General features: G+C 37.7%; 1 long non-coding RNA gene across 2 annotated transcripts in view; it reads right to left on the reverse strand.

Annotated features, from left to right (window-relative positions):
- Positions 1 to 15,201, reverse strand: part of LOC127479361 (uncharacterized) — a 16,608-nt gene continuing 1,407 nt past the window's right edge. For both annotated transcript variants that reach the window (XR_007907542.1, XR_007907543.1), the window contains exons 2-5: positions 11,084 to 15,095; positions 10,435 to 10,487; positions 2,946 to 3,017; positions 1 to 1,090 (exon numbers count right to left, since the gene is read on the reverse strand). This is a non-coding gene — a long non-coding RNA (uncharacterized LOC127479361). The remainder of the gene's footprint in view (positions 1,091 to 2,945; positions 3,018 to 10,434; positions 10,488 to 11,083; positions 15,096 to 15,201) is intronic.

A 15,201-nucleotide genomic window follows, 5' to 3' on the forward strand; every position in this document is an offset into this window, starting at 1 on the left:
ACAAATAGATAGCATATATTTGGTTTTCATTTTCAGAAAGTATTCAGGAATACTTTAAATCAAGGACTAATATAATGTACTATGATGCTGGTAAGGGAATAAAATAAATAATTTTTCAAAGAGGAAAACTTTATTATTCTGAAACAAACCGGAATAGAGCAACACAGATATTATTGATAGGGTTTTGTACTTTCACTTTATGTATATTTAGTGACAACAGAAATAACAATATCAGGCTATCCAAACCCACATCACTTAATTCCCAACAGAGCACTTAAGCATGTATATAAATCTAAGCAGATGCTGAAAAAGTATTGTTAATGTAAGTGGAATTACTCATGTTCAGCCCCTTCTAACATAAGCTCACAGAATACAGATTTTTTTTAAAAAAATAATTATATGCAAAAATAAAATAATTTCTGCAACATATTCACCAGGAAAGTAATCTGATAATTACAGGACACAGTTTTTTAGCCTTTATCCTCTCAACACTTCCAAAATTTTGTGTGCTTTAAAATATGAACACGTGGTATCATCAAGATTTTTCAAAAACAAATGAAAATTTTGAGCATCTCTGTGCTTGAACACCAGAAAAAGAAACCTTTGAAATATGTGCCCTACAGAAAGCAGGTGAGTACTTCCACCTCTGAAAATCAATCCCATTTTAAAGAAGTCCCAAAATTAAGATGAAAAAACAGGAGACACCCAAGACTGCAAGAAGTAACCCTTCTTGAAATTCTTAACTAAGACAAACTGTAGTTAAAGTATCTAAGATTAATTGTGCAACACACTTGATAGAAATATATTTTATTATGTGAAATTATGGAATTTACATAGGGATATATAGATATCAATGAAATTCAGAGTACTATAATATCTGTTCAGCAAAGTTCATTATTGTGTCAATTTGCATTAAACATATCACTACCACAAGACCCAAGTACATAATATAATCCAGAATAGATTTAGTGAAAAAATTCTCTACTATTTCTTCTTCTAATCCTTTTCTGTTTCCTCTCCAATATCAGTAGCAGTTTGAGATTTCAATTTGAATGTCAAGCTTCATGTTGAAAGCTTCATGACAGCAATTCTGGAAATATTACGACAAAACGAAGAATTAGTTTGCACAGCACCATTTTGCTTTTTATTTCTTCCAAGACCTACGCAGACATTTGTTTGAGGCCCAAATGCTATAGTTAATAGATTATAAGTGTGTTAACACCACATTACCCTTCAATCTCTCACTTTTTGTTTGAGTGTCAGATAAGAGAAATCCTAATCAGGATAAACATGGGGAAGACTGATGGGATTAAAAGAAAGTCAATATGTAGGAACATTTTAAACAATTACACTTGATATAGCCTTAATCTGAGAATTCAAACATTCTCCAAATCATGAAAATAAAGCACAAGAAGAATACAAGATAGACCTCTGTCTCAAGAGATCTTAGACATCCAAAATTGTTCACTCAAGGTTCTGTATAAAGAAGGTCAGGACAAAACTTTTCAATTAATTAAAGCAAACAACATCATCTTATTTGGATTAAAGATACACACAGCCTGTACAGAAAGAGAATATCTTCTGTAAGATACTGGGGGTTTGCAGCTAGGTTTTGGTAGCAGAGGGGTTACTGGGGTGGATTTTGTGAGGAGCTACTGGAAGCTTCACCCATGTCCTGCAGACCCAATTCCAGCCAGCTCCAGGACAGACATGCTGCTGGTGAAGGCTGAGCTAATCAGGACTGATAGTAACACCTCTGTGATAACATATTTAAGATCAGGACTGATAGTAACACCTCTGTGATAACATATTTAAGAAGGGAAAAAAAAGTTATTGGGCAGATGAAAATGGCAGCCAGAGAAGAGCAGAGTGAGAACATGTGGACAACTCTGCAGACACCAAGGCTGGTGGAGAAGGAGGGGCAGGAGGTGCTCCAGGTGGCAGAGCTGAGGTTCCCCTGAAGCCCGTGGTGCAGACCATGGTGAGGAGCTGTTCTCCTCCAGTCCATGGAGGTCCATGGGCGTGCAAGGATCCACCTGCAGCCCATTGAGAAGACTCACACCAGAGCAGGTGGATGCGCAAAGGAGGCTGTGACCCCACGGGAAGCCCATGTTGGAGCAAGGTCCTGGCAGGGACCAGCTGACCCATGGAGAGAGGAGCCCACACTGGAGTAGGTTTTCCTGCTAGGATTTGTGGCCTTGTCAGGGGGCCACACTGGAGCAGGCTGTACCTGAAGGGACTGCACCGTGTGGAAAAGTGACCCACGTTGCAGCAGTTTGTGGAGATTTTTGTGGAGCAGTTTGTTGCCTGTGGGATGGACTCACGCTGGAGAAGTTCATGAAGGACTGTCTCTCTGGGAGGGACCCCACGGGGAGCAGGGGAAGGACTCTGAGCAGCAGCCGAAACAATCTGTGATGGACTGAGTGTAACCCCCATTCCCTGTCTCCCTGTGCTGCTGGGGGGAGGAGGTAGAACTTGGGAAGGAGGGAGGGGTGGGGGAAAGTGTTTTTAAGATTTCTTTTACTTCTCATTGTACTCCTCTGATTCAGTTAGTAATAAAGTTAATTAATACCCCCACTTTGAGTCTGTTTTGCCTATGACAGTAATTGGTGAGTGATGTCTCCCGGTCCTCATCTCAACTCACAAATCCCACATTATATTTTCTCTCCTCTGTCCAGTTACAGAAGGGAGTGATAGAGTGGTTTTAGTGGGTACCTGGTGTCCAGCCAGGGTCAGCCCACTACAATCAGTTGTCCTTATCAGCTCTGCTCTTTAGCAACAGAATACAGATTTTCAATGTGGAACCACGAGCTCTGCTTATCTTGCATTCAGTCACAAGCCTGTCAGTGGTTCTACAGTCCAAATCCATAATTAGGCTACTAATTCTGTGTAACATGTCCCAGGAGACAAAATAATAGCAAGATTCCCTTGACATTCTGCTGTACCTGTATCTCTTTAATCTTTTTCCAGCCTCTAATTGTGATTTTCTTGAAAGTGAGGATTCCGTTGATGTCTTTCTATTAATAATGAACGGAAAAAGATTTTGGCATCAACTGTTTTCCTTCCCTGACAACTTTTTTATCCACCGTAATTCATTTAAAGTCAACACATGAGCATTAAGAACAATCCTAACTACAGCTATAACCTATGTGCAATGCAGACTGTAACTCAAATAATATAATTCTACTCCCTTACCAGACCAGTAGAATAAAGCCTAAACATGCTGAATACCTCTGAGAATATAAAGGTTAGCCTGCCCTGATGCATATATGACAATTATAACTGCAGCCTCATGTGATCTGCATGCACATGTATATAAGAGTATTGAATAAAAGGAGAGGGTTTTTTCCGTTGCTGGTGGCTCCATCTTTTTTAGAGGCAGTTTGTTTCATATCAAAGTTAAATTTAGAAATCTCATGTATATTGCATTAAAACTGTCTTTAACGTGAGGTAGTTTGTGTCTTACCTACTTAGCATTGATCAGATGGGTGTGCCTGGCAAGCCAGAGCTGATGAGCTCAAGCACTGTAAATTCATATGCTTTCTGCACACTACATTCTGTCAGTAGAGAAGCTCAGAAAGCAAGTTAAGTAATGATTTTTCCAAGTTCTATAAGGTTTTTACTAAAGAAAGATGAAGTTTCATCCATGTCTCCATTTTGGACAAATCAATGTGTAATAAGACTCAGTGGCTTAAATTAAAGGTTACACAAATCTAAACTAGAGGACTCATTTTTTTTTCATTGTTATGATACTAATTGAAACATCATATTCAGTACTGTGGTAGATTTTTTATCTCTGTAAATGTCATAATCAAGACTAGCATGTTTTCTCAAACATACTCTAATTCCTGAAGGAATTAGTTCCAGGAAAATCTTAGATATATGTTATGTGGGAGGTCCAGTTAGAGATTTGAAATGGTTTCCACTGGCTTTATACTATACAAACAACCTAAGAACCTGTGACTGAATAGTTGTAGCTATACCACTCCTGTTTGGGGAACAACCATTATGGTCACAATGCTCTTTCAGTGGCAAAGCTCTTTTCAACTGCAGGCTAAAGTATCCGCCCTTAGAAAGAGACTTGTAATTTGTCAGTTCTGGCTCTTTGTATGTCTTTAATAATTTCACATTTCTTTCTAGTTTTACTAAATCACTGTCATTGAATTCACAAAGAATTATCAATACTTTGGTAAATTAAATCATTTATTTATGATAGAACATACTGATCTGTCATGTATAAATCAACCACTAAGGTCTAGTAATTCAGTGACTAATGCATGGTTCACATGTGTGTTTGTTCCAGTAATGAAACTGTAAAATAAGCATTCAGTAATATATCTTGCCCGGTATTATAGTTTGAAATAATAGTGATTGAAGCCCACACATGCGAAGAAGATTGACTATTACCTAAGACATAAATCAGGTGTCTTAGGTGTCTTTGATCACAAAGAAATCAGCCAAGTTTCAGTAGTTAAAAACTGGAAAATAAGGCAATTACAGCATTTTCTGGTTATACTATAAGAAAGAGTGCTCAAGCACATCACTGTATGTAGTTTAAGTATCTGTCTTCTTCCACTTTTTATTCCAAGACTGGTGCAATTTCACCTTGGAGACAGCTTTACTATAGGGTTTATGCATTAAATCAGCTTTTCCACTTTTCAAAAGCACAAATGTGTCAGGATCTGTCACCCTTTTATCTTTGTGAACAATGCTAGGCTAAACTGAATCTGATTCTTGGGCAAATGTAAAAACTGATGAGGATGCAAAGGATCCCAACCTTTGTAAACACTGGCATAATCTGCAGAGGGACAAAGAGAGTGAGAAAGAGAATGTGAGACACTGGTGAAAGAATTCACAGTGCTTAGGAGCCCCAATTATGGGCCAAGATCCCATTTGTATTGTTTAATAACAAAAGAAGGTTCTTGCCCCAAAGCACTTACAATAAATGTGTATTTGAAATTAATTTTCAAGGAATGCTAGGGTAATTGTGTGTGCACTGCGTTTAACATATAAGGCAACACACTTTTGCAAATAGCATGTATTAGTGGAATAAAGCCAGCCAGAGTCTGTGTATTGTTAAATTCCATTCAGAAGATAAAAATTATTGTATGATATTGGGCAAAGACATAATCTCTTCATTAATAAATTCCAATTTTTAAATGTGTTTCTATATTAGCTATAGAATTTATGCACCTGACAGTATCTGAATGAGAAAAAGAAAAGATTTTGCATTCTATCACGGAATGACCTTGATAACCATAATAGAAATTAGAAAATATGTTCTATATTTGTTATGGAAAATGTATTCTCCAAAGTATTACAGTAATCATTTTTTAAGATCATAGTAATTTAACAGTTCCTCAGTTCTTCAAGTACTCTGGCCTTGGATGATTGCTTGAACCTTCACATAGACATTACCTGAAAAGTCTTTTAAAATATTTTTAATATTACAAACTCTTTACTTGCCTTGATATATGTTTAAAGATAATGTAGTTTAATGAAAGGCCAGATGAAGATATTTCATGGTCTTTCATGGCACAGCCAAAGTAAAATGAAACTATGTCCACAGATATATTGTCAAATGTTTACTCCTCATTTTTATGAAAATCTTTTTATTTTCTCCTTCAACAAAAGCAAAGAAGTGAGCTCTCAAAGAAGACACATCTTTCACATTGGGCAACAAGAACCATTTTTTCACTCCCAGAGGCTTGGATCTAGGAATTAAATTCTCCACCATTAGACTGCATAACTCAGTTCTTCACAGTGCCAGTAATGGATGAACTTGTCCCTGTATAATGTACAGCACTGATGGCACCCTTGGGATCTTGCCATTCCCTTATGCAAAAACGATCTTCCTGATAGCTATACTGTTTGGTGAAATGCTCTGGGAATTTTCAGTTCTTGTTTCTCATGTGTTTTTTTTTCCTCCCACTCCCCATCCCTTTCTGTAAGCTGATCTTGTGAAGTTACTCTAGAGAACAACATTCCTCCCCAAATCTCCCCAGTTTGTTGAACCTACAGCATTGTAGTCAGTTCTAATGTTTCATGAAGACAGTGAAATAATGTTGCCTAGAAAACTGTTCGAGAAGCACAAGGTCTTCTCAGACATAAGGCTTTGGCTCCATTTGTGGTCCCTGAAAGTGTCAGTCACAGTAGGCACTACGCTCAGAACTTCCTCTCTCGCATTCCTATCTTCCTTTGTTCCCTGACCTATTTCAAGGTCTTGGTCCTATGAGGTGCAAACCTCTTCTTTCCCAACCTGCTTCCTATGTAAGCCATCACCTGGTTTCTTACTTCCTCAGATTTCTTTCCCCCTTCAGTCAAAGGTTCCCAGTCTCCCACCTCTTGCATTTGTTTGCACATGGGGACCAGCAGCATTAGGCTGGAATAACTTGTAATCTGCATTGTCTACTGGTGTGTAGCTGCAGTATCTACAGCAAAGTTCATCTATCTCCCTGTGGTACCATCACAGGATGGTGCATATATTGGATCACACCACTTCTCTCCTCAGGAGACCCAATTTGTGAAGCTCAACTTTCAGAAAGGAGGTGTTGGATGCTTTTGAGCCCTATCAAGTGGAAGACAGTTCCACAGAGATCAGAATGACACAATCCTGCACTCCCAAACTACAAAAATCAGTTATTTGCTCCTAGTTATTATAGGACTACATGACTTCCTCGTTGGCTTTAAAGATTCATCTTCCTCTCTCTACTGGAGTCTGTCAGCAAACCCAAGTGATCTCCCACCACCTTTCTTTGAGTATAGGTGATTATTTATATATGTTTATATTTATAGGTGATATATTCATATAGGGCCTGTACTTTCCCAATGTTTTACATCATTAAGCCCATCCTTTGCAACCACAGCAGCAAATGCAGGAAGCACTTCTTTTTTCTGAGCATTCACAATGAATTCAGAGCAAGACTTCCTCTGACTTCTGCCTGCCAAAGTATTGTGTTTTGAGTACATTCTAAAATTTCCCAGAGGTACTTCCAAAGGTTATGCAAGGCTATGATTCAGAGAAATGGTGCTGAACACCTATGTGAGAAAGTGAGCTGTGCTCAGCTGCATACATTGGCTCAGCTCTTATGCAGACACCTGGCAGATACAGACCTTCAGCTGACATCTGTGCTGCTTGTACTCTGAAATCACATCTCTGTAATCCAAAAGCAAAAATGGAGGGGAAGAAGTAGCAGTAACCATGGAGAAAGGAGAGTGCAGTAAGTTTCATGTAAGCCCTAATATCAAGAAGTGTAGAACATGGAGTAGTGGATTTTGCTTGCCACCAAAACAATTTTCACAGTAGGTGACATACAAAATTATCCTAGACACATTCATTTTTTTATAATAATCGAGGAAAATTACACACACATAAAACTCTTGTCAGATATAGGGCAGTAACAGTCATTACCACAGGAACTGTTAGATGCCTTCTTCCAAAGAATCCTTCAGAGACATCACAAGGGGAAGTTACTATGTTTTTGTAATCTACAAAGGGTAATACATTTTGAGTGACACTACTGGTAGTTACTTTTTACAGCAGCACCTCTACTTGCTGATAACTATCCCTTACCTTCTCCCCTAAAATGAAAAAAAATTAGAATGTCTACCAGCAAGAGGAGGTTTTATTCTTTAATACCTAGCTCTGTATCACATGGACAGGAGCACATCCCAAGATCAGAAATTTAAGACATGGGAAAACAATATTGCAGAAGCAATGTAGTACAGTGGTGGTCTCCTCATGCCTTTTGTGCTAAAAGAGAGACAACTAAAGGATGACTAGGTTGACAGTTCTTGCAGTTAACTTAACCTTTTGTTTACCTTCCCAGCCTTTCACAGAACTCCTAAGAGCTTTCCAAGTTGAGCTGGGCTGCTTTCATATTAAAAGGTTTCAGAAAGAGGCTATGTGGAATAAAGGGTAAATTAGTAAATTCATTTATACAATGGCAATCATGCCTTCAGCTTTTGTAATTGGGCTTTTGTTATCAGGCCTTTTCATAGGTCTTTTCCTTAGAGGTAACCTGATGTGTGAGAGCTAAAGCAGTTCTCTCATAGACAGCCCTCTGCTCCCCAGATGCCAGGCACAGATTAGCCAAGAAATTATTTCTCCTTCATTTTTATCTCTGTACCTCTATTTGGTTTCTGTATCTGTTTTTGACCAGGTTTAGAGGCTAATATGGATTATATATGTTTAGTATTGTATTTAGAAACTTCTTCTTGAACAATATGTGTATGTTAAACCAGAAATTCATGTATTCTTAGTGTGAATATATTACTCTAATTTACCTACATTTATTTTTTACGAGTCACTTATTGCATCTAGACTTCAGACCAAAATCAGGTTCCTCCTACCTGTTAGTATATTCAGTATGTAACATGATAAGATTATACTTTATTCTGCAGTTCTACAAAACATTAAATAATACTTCATAATCTGTGATTGCCTTTTTCTTACAGAGTTGCTAAGGTAACATGCTGGAACTTGTGGTTCAGTTTTATTCAGCTGACTGGCTTTTACATTTTAAAAATAAAATATTTATAACATTAAGTTGTGTTTATTATTTATATAACCTCTGCAATTCTCCGTAGACTTCTGTATAAAAGACAAAGGCTGCCTGGTGTTTAGGACTACCTTTTCTCAGGGGAGATGATGTGAGGGAAAGGTATATGGTGTACTAGACAGTAGTTCATTAAGTAGCTTGTTGCTCTTGCAGGAGACTCAGATGTTGGAAGATTTGATCATCTGTCACATTTCCTTTGTTTTGCTAGTACATGCTTGTCTCTCCTGCATCATTCATTGTTGAAACCCTTCTCTGTGTTTGGACCAGGTACCTCCTATCCCCTTCAGGAGAAGCAGCAAGCCCCTCATGACCTGACCCTGCTATTCGGAACTGAAGCATCTCCTATCTTACTGCTTCTCAGGGTACATGGCAATCTTGGGAAACATCTCTGTTGCATCTTAGGCCAAGCACAACCAGCTAGGCAGGTTTTCCTGCCTCTGCTTTTCACCCTACCCATTGTGTCTGCAACTCCACTTCAATGTCATCACAATTCCTTGTATTCAAGGGCTTCTGTGTGTGCTTCCCACTTAAGCATTTATTTTAATGATTCATCAATATTTTAAAACACAATCCTCTTGGAATCATAGAATTCTGTCTTTTTTTTAGGAAGTCAGATGACCATCAAATGTCTATAGATTGTAGTTTCACCACATGCAGGCTATTCTGAAGATATAATCTTTAAGGAACCTCAGTTTCAAGGCTTAGGAGACACCTTTCTCATCAATCATTTCAGTAACTCAAACTTGCTGCTTCCATTGAATTGGGAAAATAGTATGAACACATGAAGTGCTTATCAAGTTTAATATTTTTATTCACCTAGTTTACTGCCTTCCCATATGCCCTTTACTTGCAGAGGACTTAAGACAGAAGTTAAAGGAAGTGCAGTTATTCTGCTGTTGTCTGTTCAGCTTTCATTAAGTAAGTCGACGCATGGCTCACACTCATTCTCAAAACCAGCCCATCATCTAAAAGTATTTACATAAGACTCTTTGCATTATATACCAACCTCTGCAACACTAGTATTAACTACTGACATCTGCCAAGGCTGACTAGTAAGTGCTTTACAGTATCAATTCATCCTAAGCAAAAAGCATGTTTGAGTGCTGCAGTGCTCTTGTTAACGCCAATAAGAAGTATCAGAGCTCATATGACACCTAGCAGAAATTAGTACCCACATTCAAAGAAAAGCTTTTGTTATTTTTCAGAGTATTATGTGGACTTTATTGAGATGACTGCATCTGACACCTGCTGTAATATAAAATGCAGCTATAATTAGCCAACTGATGCTCTCCACAGTTTAGGTCGAATCCCTTCTGTGGGAATTATGCTTTAAAATATTCAGAACTCCAAGTGGCTCTCATTACATTTAATTTTTACTTAGAATTAGGTGGTCTAGAAAAAAAATTTAGGATTGTAATAGCCCCCCGCTGAATGCCACACAGCAACGTGAAAACCCATAGATTTTTTTCCAAATAAAAAATGAGAACAAGCAGACTACACTACAGCCTTCAATTGAAGTCTGGCTTTGCTTAATTGTACTTTTTGCACTCATCAGTCTCTCCTCTTCAGAGCAAGCTACAAAAATTGCCTGAATAGCCAAAGAAAAGTTTCCCACAGTCACTGGTCACAGAAAAACACCATTGTCCTTCCTCACAGTTTGATGGACAACATTTCTATAAATGGGTAGCCAGTCTGTCAATGGTACCCTTGCTGAAAAGGCAAAAGAAGAGAACAGATTCTGCCAATATCTGACAAAGCATGTTAACACATAATCAGGCATTCACTAGTCAGGCAGCTGCCCCTGGGACCTTCATAACACAGGTGCCTTTAAGCCATTTCCTATTCACAGATAAAGGAAACAAGCAGGAGATACCTGGGAAAGGAGCAGTCTATTGTGGCCTGTCAAATGTCCATCTTCTAGGCTGCCTGTATAAAGCCAGAAAGAATATAAAGGAAACTTCAGCCTGAACTGCTAAATTATAAAACAGCAAAATACTCTCCAACTCCAAAACTTCAATCTTCACTTAAATAATAATTTAAAAGGTTAGTAAAGGAGAACCATGCCTTATAAGATGTACCTTGTTCCTTCTTTTTCCTGCATCAAACAGCAACAGATCTGTCATGTCCCCAAGGCCAACAACTAGAATAAAGTCAGCAGTGGTGGTCTCTGGGCTATCACCTTCACCCACTGCAGCTTTGGTATGGTTTGTCTATGCCTAATCTGCTCTCTTCACCCAGCTGAGCTATTAAATTCATCCTTTAACTGAGGAAACTGAAATTTTTTTAATATTTAGTGTGAATAAAAGTGATTAAGCTGCAGGACAAAGACACTTTCCCTCTTTTTTTATCAAGTTTAACTTAGTGAGCCTAACAAACAAGTGTCATTTCATAGCCAGCGTTACCTAAAGGCCACTGAGTAGAGTGACTATTTTGCCAGTGAACAGATCGTGTTAAGACAACAGTTAGCTATATGCAAAGGAAAACATTTCTTGTGCATAAAGATGCCTATTTCATACACTCACAATATCAAATGCCAAACACCATAGGCCCAAGCAGGAACTCAGTTTATATTTAAGTAATTTCATTTTTTTTTCATGGTACTTTCAGTAGCACTGCCTGTGTGTTTAATATCAAACACATGAAAAGTCTTTACCAAATTCTATGGAAGTTCCTGATGGAAGCAACTCATGGAAGGAATATCTAGAAAATGGTTTCAGGAGATGCGTCACAATGACTGGAATTCCCCTGATGTTGTTCGGAGGCTCCTGCAGGTGTTGTGCTGTTTCTGAGAACATAAATTGCTGCAGTGCAGCACAAAATGCAGCAGAAGGCAGAATATTGCATGGTACAAACAAATAAGTGCACAAAGCTCTTCTGTACACTTCTTTCTGAAACAGTGTTGATGTCGTGACTTCTCCTTAAGCAAAAATTTCCTGAAGAGTCTAGTTATGATTTCTCACAACTACCATTCTCTAAGTGGATCTACTCTTCCACACAGGCTATATATATATATATATATGAAATTAAAACAGGAAATTTCTAAGCTCCTGACATAAAGTTATTCAAGTGGAATTCATAGCCATAATGAAAATAAAATGCAGCCAAGAATTAATAAGATTAAGGTAAAATGCAGTATTATAAAATATAAACAAAAAAAAGATTTATATCTCTTGCCATTTTTTCTTGATCAGTTTTTAGTTTTGTCTTTTAGCACTGCCCATACCTGTTCAGCTGAGCTGGAGTTACACTCCTCAACTTTTTAAAAGGACTGTTTTTTCTCTGCTGAATCAGTCTCAGGTCATTATCAAACTTACAACCTAGGCCCAGTCTTGCAAAGGCTTTTACACACAGGCTTAGCTTTATGCACATGAATAGTCCTTTAGAATTCATTAGAATGATTTGTGCACAAATAAGCAGGTGCATGACTAGCTTCACTGAAGGATTGGGACCCAAAATGTCAAAGACTCCATATTCCCTATTAACAAATGCCTCTTCTGCATTAGAAAAATACTGACAGTGTAAAGATGAGTGTAATCCTTTGTTCATTTACTATAATACAAATGAGATCATTCAAATAACTTTGTAGTTACTTTATATCCAAAAAGGGCATTATTTGTACATTACTTGTACAGATTCATAAGTTTAAGCTTAAAGGATTCAGCTACCTATCTTACTTTGCCATATGGATATATGAACTCCTTATGGCTATTTTGAGAGGCTCAACTCAACTACATAATACAGGTCCCTAATTTCAACTATCAGTCCATGAATCTCACATCTAAAGCAGATACAGATCTGGTTCCTCAAGTCAATGGGGGAGCCTACTAGGATACAGAAGGACTGATCAGACCAATAATGACAGATGTGATCTATTAGATGATAACTGTCCAGCTACAGAGTACAGAAATTTATAAGCTGAACTGTTGAAGCAGGAGGTAAATTTAAATTTGAGCAGTGCAACTGTTCCACAGAAAAGGGTAGGAAAACGGTAATATTTAGAAAAAGACCTGGCTCGCACCTATGTGAAAAGCTTGTACATAGCATAGTTGAAGAACCCTTTTTAAAATATTCCAAAGTAACTATTACTATTATTTATTTTAAAATAATAGTCAAGTTATACTAATAAAGATGCAAGCTACATCTTTTAAAATCAAGTACTCAGTAATCAAGGAATCCCGAAAGTTAAATTTTCTCTGAAATAAATATGCTATAATTCCTGTTTCCCTGTTAAATATAGATTTTCAAGTGTCCTGTTAAACCTGAGTTAAATATATAATATGTGAGGCCCGTACATATTAATGCAATGGAAAGTTATTACATTTTAGACTGTCTTCAGGTGTGAGTGCTTAATTTCACATCGCGTGTGTCAAATTATTGACAGTTTACAGATGGGAAACACTGTGAGCATGGACACCTACTCTGCAAGATACCTTCTACATTTTCATGTGATAGTCTCACAAAGAATGATAGGAAGGAGGTTTATATTCAAATCTTTCAAAGTAGCTATAGAAGTCTGGAATTTGTGAACACAGAATAATTATAATAACAGTTTGCTGACTTCCAAGAAGAGCTGTTGAGCTGGGACTTGCAGCAGGGGTCAGTTCTCGATCCCAAATTATATAACTGAACTGAAGACTTTTGTGCAGAGAGAATCAATCTTATTTGCATATGGCACCAAGAAAGGGGGGGCAGGCAGGTAGATAAAATTTAAATATGGTGTAAAATTACTAAACAAAGACATGAAAAATAAAGTATGGCAAAGCATGGAACAGTATTAGAAAATCTCGAGGGTAAAAGAATTCAGAAAGGAAGGGCCATGGGTCTATGTTCATGTCAGGATAAGGACACTAAACAGAATTTGGGCAAATAAAAAGAAGTAATAGTCCAAAATCAAAAGAAAATCATTTCAATCCAACAACAATATTTGCTATTTAAGAACTTAATGGTTTCCTGCTTATATTTTTCACAGTGGTTTTAGCGGGAGAAGCTTTTATAGGCCTCACAGATCCATTTCAGGGATCAAAGCTGCAGAAGATTTAATATTATCATGATAACTCTATCCTTGAATGTTGAAAGCAATTGCAGATTATTCCCTCCTTTGGTAGTCACATTATTAAAATAGCTGGACATTACTGCCAAGTTAGACATATTTAAATCTTCTGATTCCTTCTAAACAAGTATCTCTATCTCTGGCAATCCACTTCTTGCCAGTTTCCTATAAATTCATTCCAAATTGCCAGTATCTTTCCAGCAATGAGAGCTTCCAATGTTTTATTGTTTCACCAGCTTTAGTAAGCATGCCATATAATTTCCTCTGTCTTTATGGGAGGCCTGGATTTACTGTGGCCAGCTTTACTGCCAGAAGCAATTGCAAGTGCATTCATTTTTACCATGCACTACATGCAGTGAGCATACAATCATCTTTTGGAACCATTCTGCTCTGGCCTGTCTCTTCCATTAGACATGAACATTTAACATATTCTGTCTTAGCTGTATTTCCACGTTTTTTCCCTATTCTCATTTTCCCACATGCTCTCATTTTCCTAATCTCTTATATTACTTTGGATTACTTCTGTTCATGTTTGCATAATGCATTGCATAATTTAATCTGTGATGTTTCAGACTATACTGAATTTATCCAGTCAGCAGCCACAATGCAGATCAAGGTCTTCTGAGACAGTGAAAGTAGGAAGGAAATCTTTACCCATGGGAATTGTTACTCTTTCTCTAGGAGAAGGTATTTGCTGTCAACAGGAAGAAGACTGAGATCTAGTTTTTGCTTGGTAAATAATAGGAGGACATCAACAACTCTACAGACTACTTCACGGTCTTTTGCTTACTCTTGTAATTATCACTGAATAAATAACCAGGTATTGCCTCCATGGTCTCTTGGTATCGTCCACATTCACTCAATCTCCCTAGTATTTCTGAGTATATGGCAACATAACCTCCAGTATCTTTCTGCTTATCTATGTATTTTTCACTTGAAATGTTTTGTACCCCAAAACAACCTCTTGCAGATGTAAAGATAATGTGCTCAAAAGCAAAGGAAAGATCTTAGGTCACTCAACTAAGAAAGCTACACATGCTCGCTGCTAAAGTAGGCACACACCTGCTTATCACTCCAGGAAAGCTGCATTTTCCAAAAGTGGAATTCATCAGGGAGCTGAGCGTTCATCACTTGAAGTTAAAATTCGATTCAAATGCCTGGACTTGCTCCATCTTTGCAGGTCATGGGGAAATCAGCCAGGGCAAACTGTCTCCTCTGACACAGAAGCAACAAACAATGCCAGGTTGTTACATCTATGCTCCATATTCTGTTCTGTCCAGCAAATTACTTACACCTTTATTCATTGTTGTAGTGCTGGTGGGGGAAGGACAGTGTATTTTCCCTTTTTCTGAAAGCTTCATAATTTGATCCAAATGAGATGATTACATTTTGCGGAGTTGTTTCAGCTGCCTGTCCGGAGCCAAAACTGCAAGAAGTAGGGCAGGCTGAAGCAGTCACGGCTTGACCATGAGCTGGAGTTAACACTGTTGCACAGAAATGTGAAACAAAATTTCACAATTTATCTTAATTGACTAACATATTTTGTGTATGTTTTCAAGATGTTGTCATTTGACAAAAACAGTATCTTTG

The sequence above is a fragment of the Manacus candei genome, unplaced genomic scaffold (genome assembly GCF_025592945.1).
Source record: "Manacus candei isolate 608988 ecotype Guabito, Panama unplaced genomic scaffold, ASM2559294v1 h1tg000067l, whole genome shotgun sequence".
Taxonomy (NCBI): Eukaryota; Metazoa; Chordata; class Aves; order Passeriformes; family Pipridae; genus Manacus; species Manacus candei.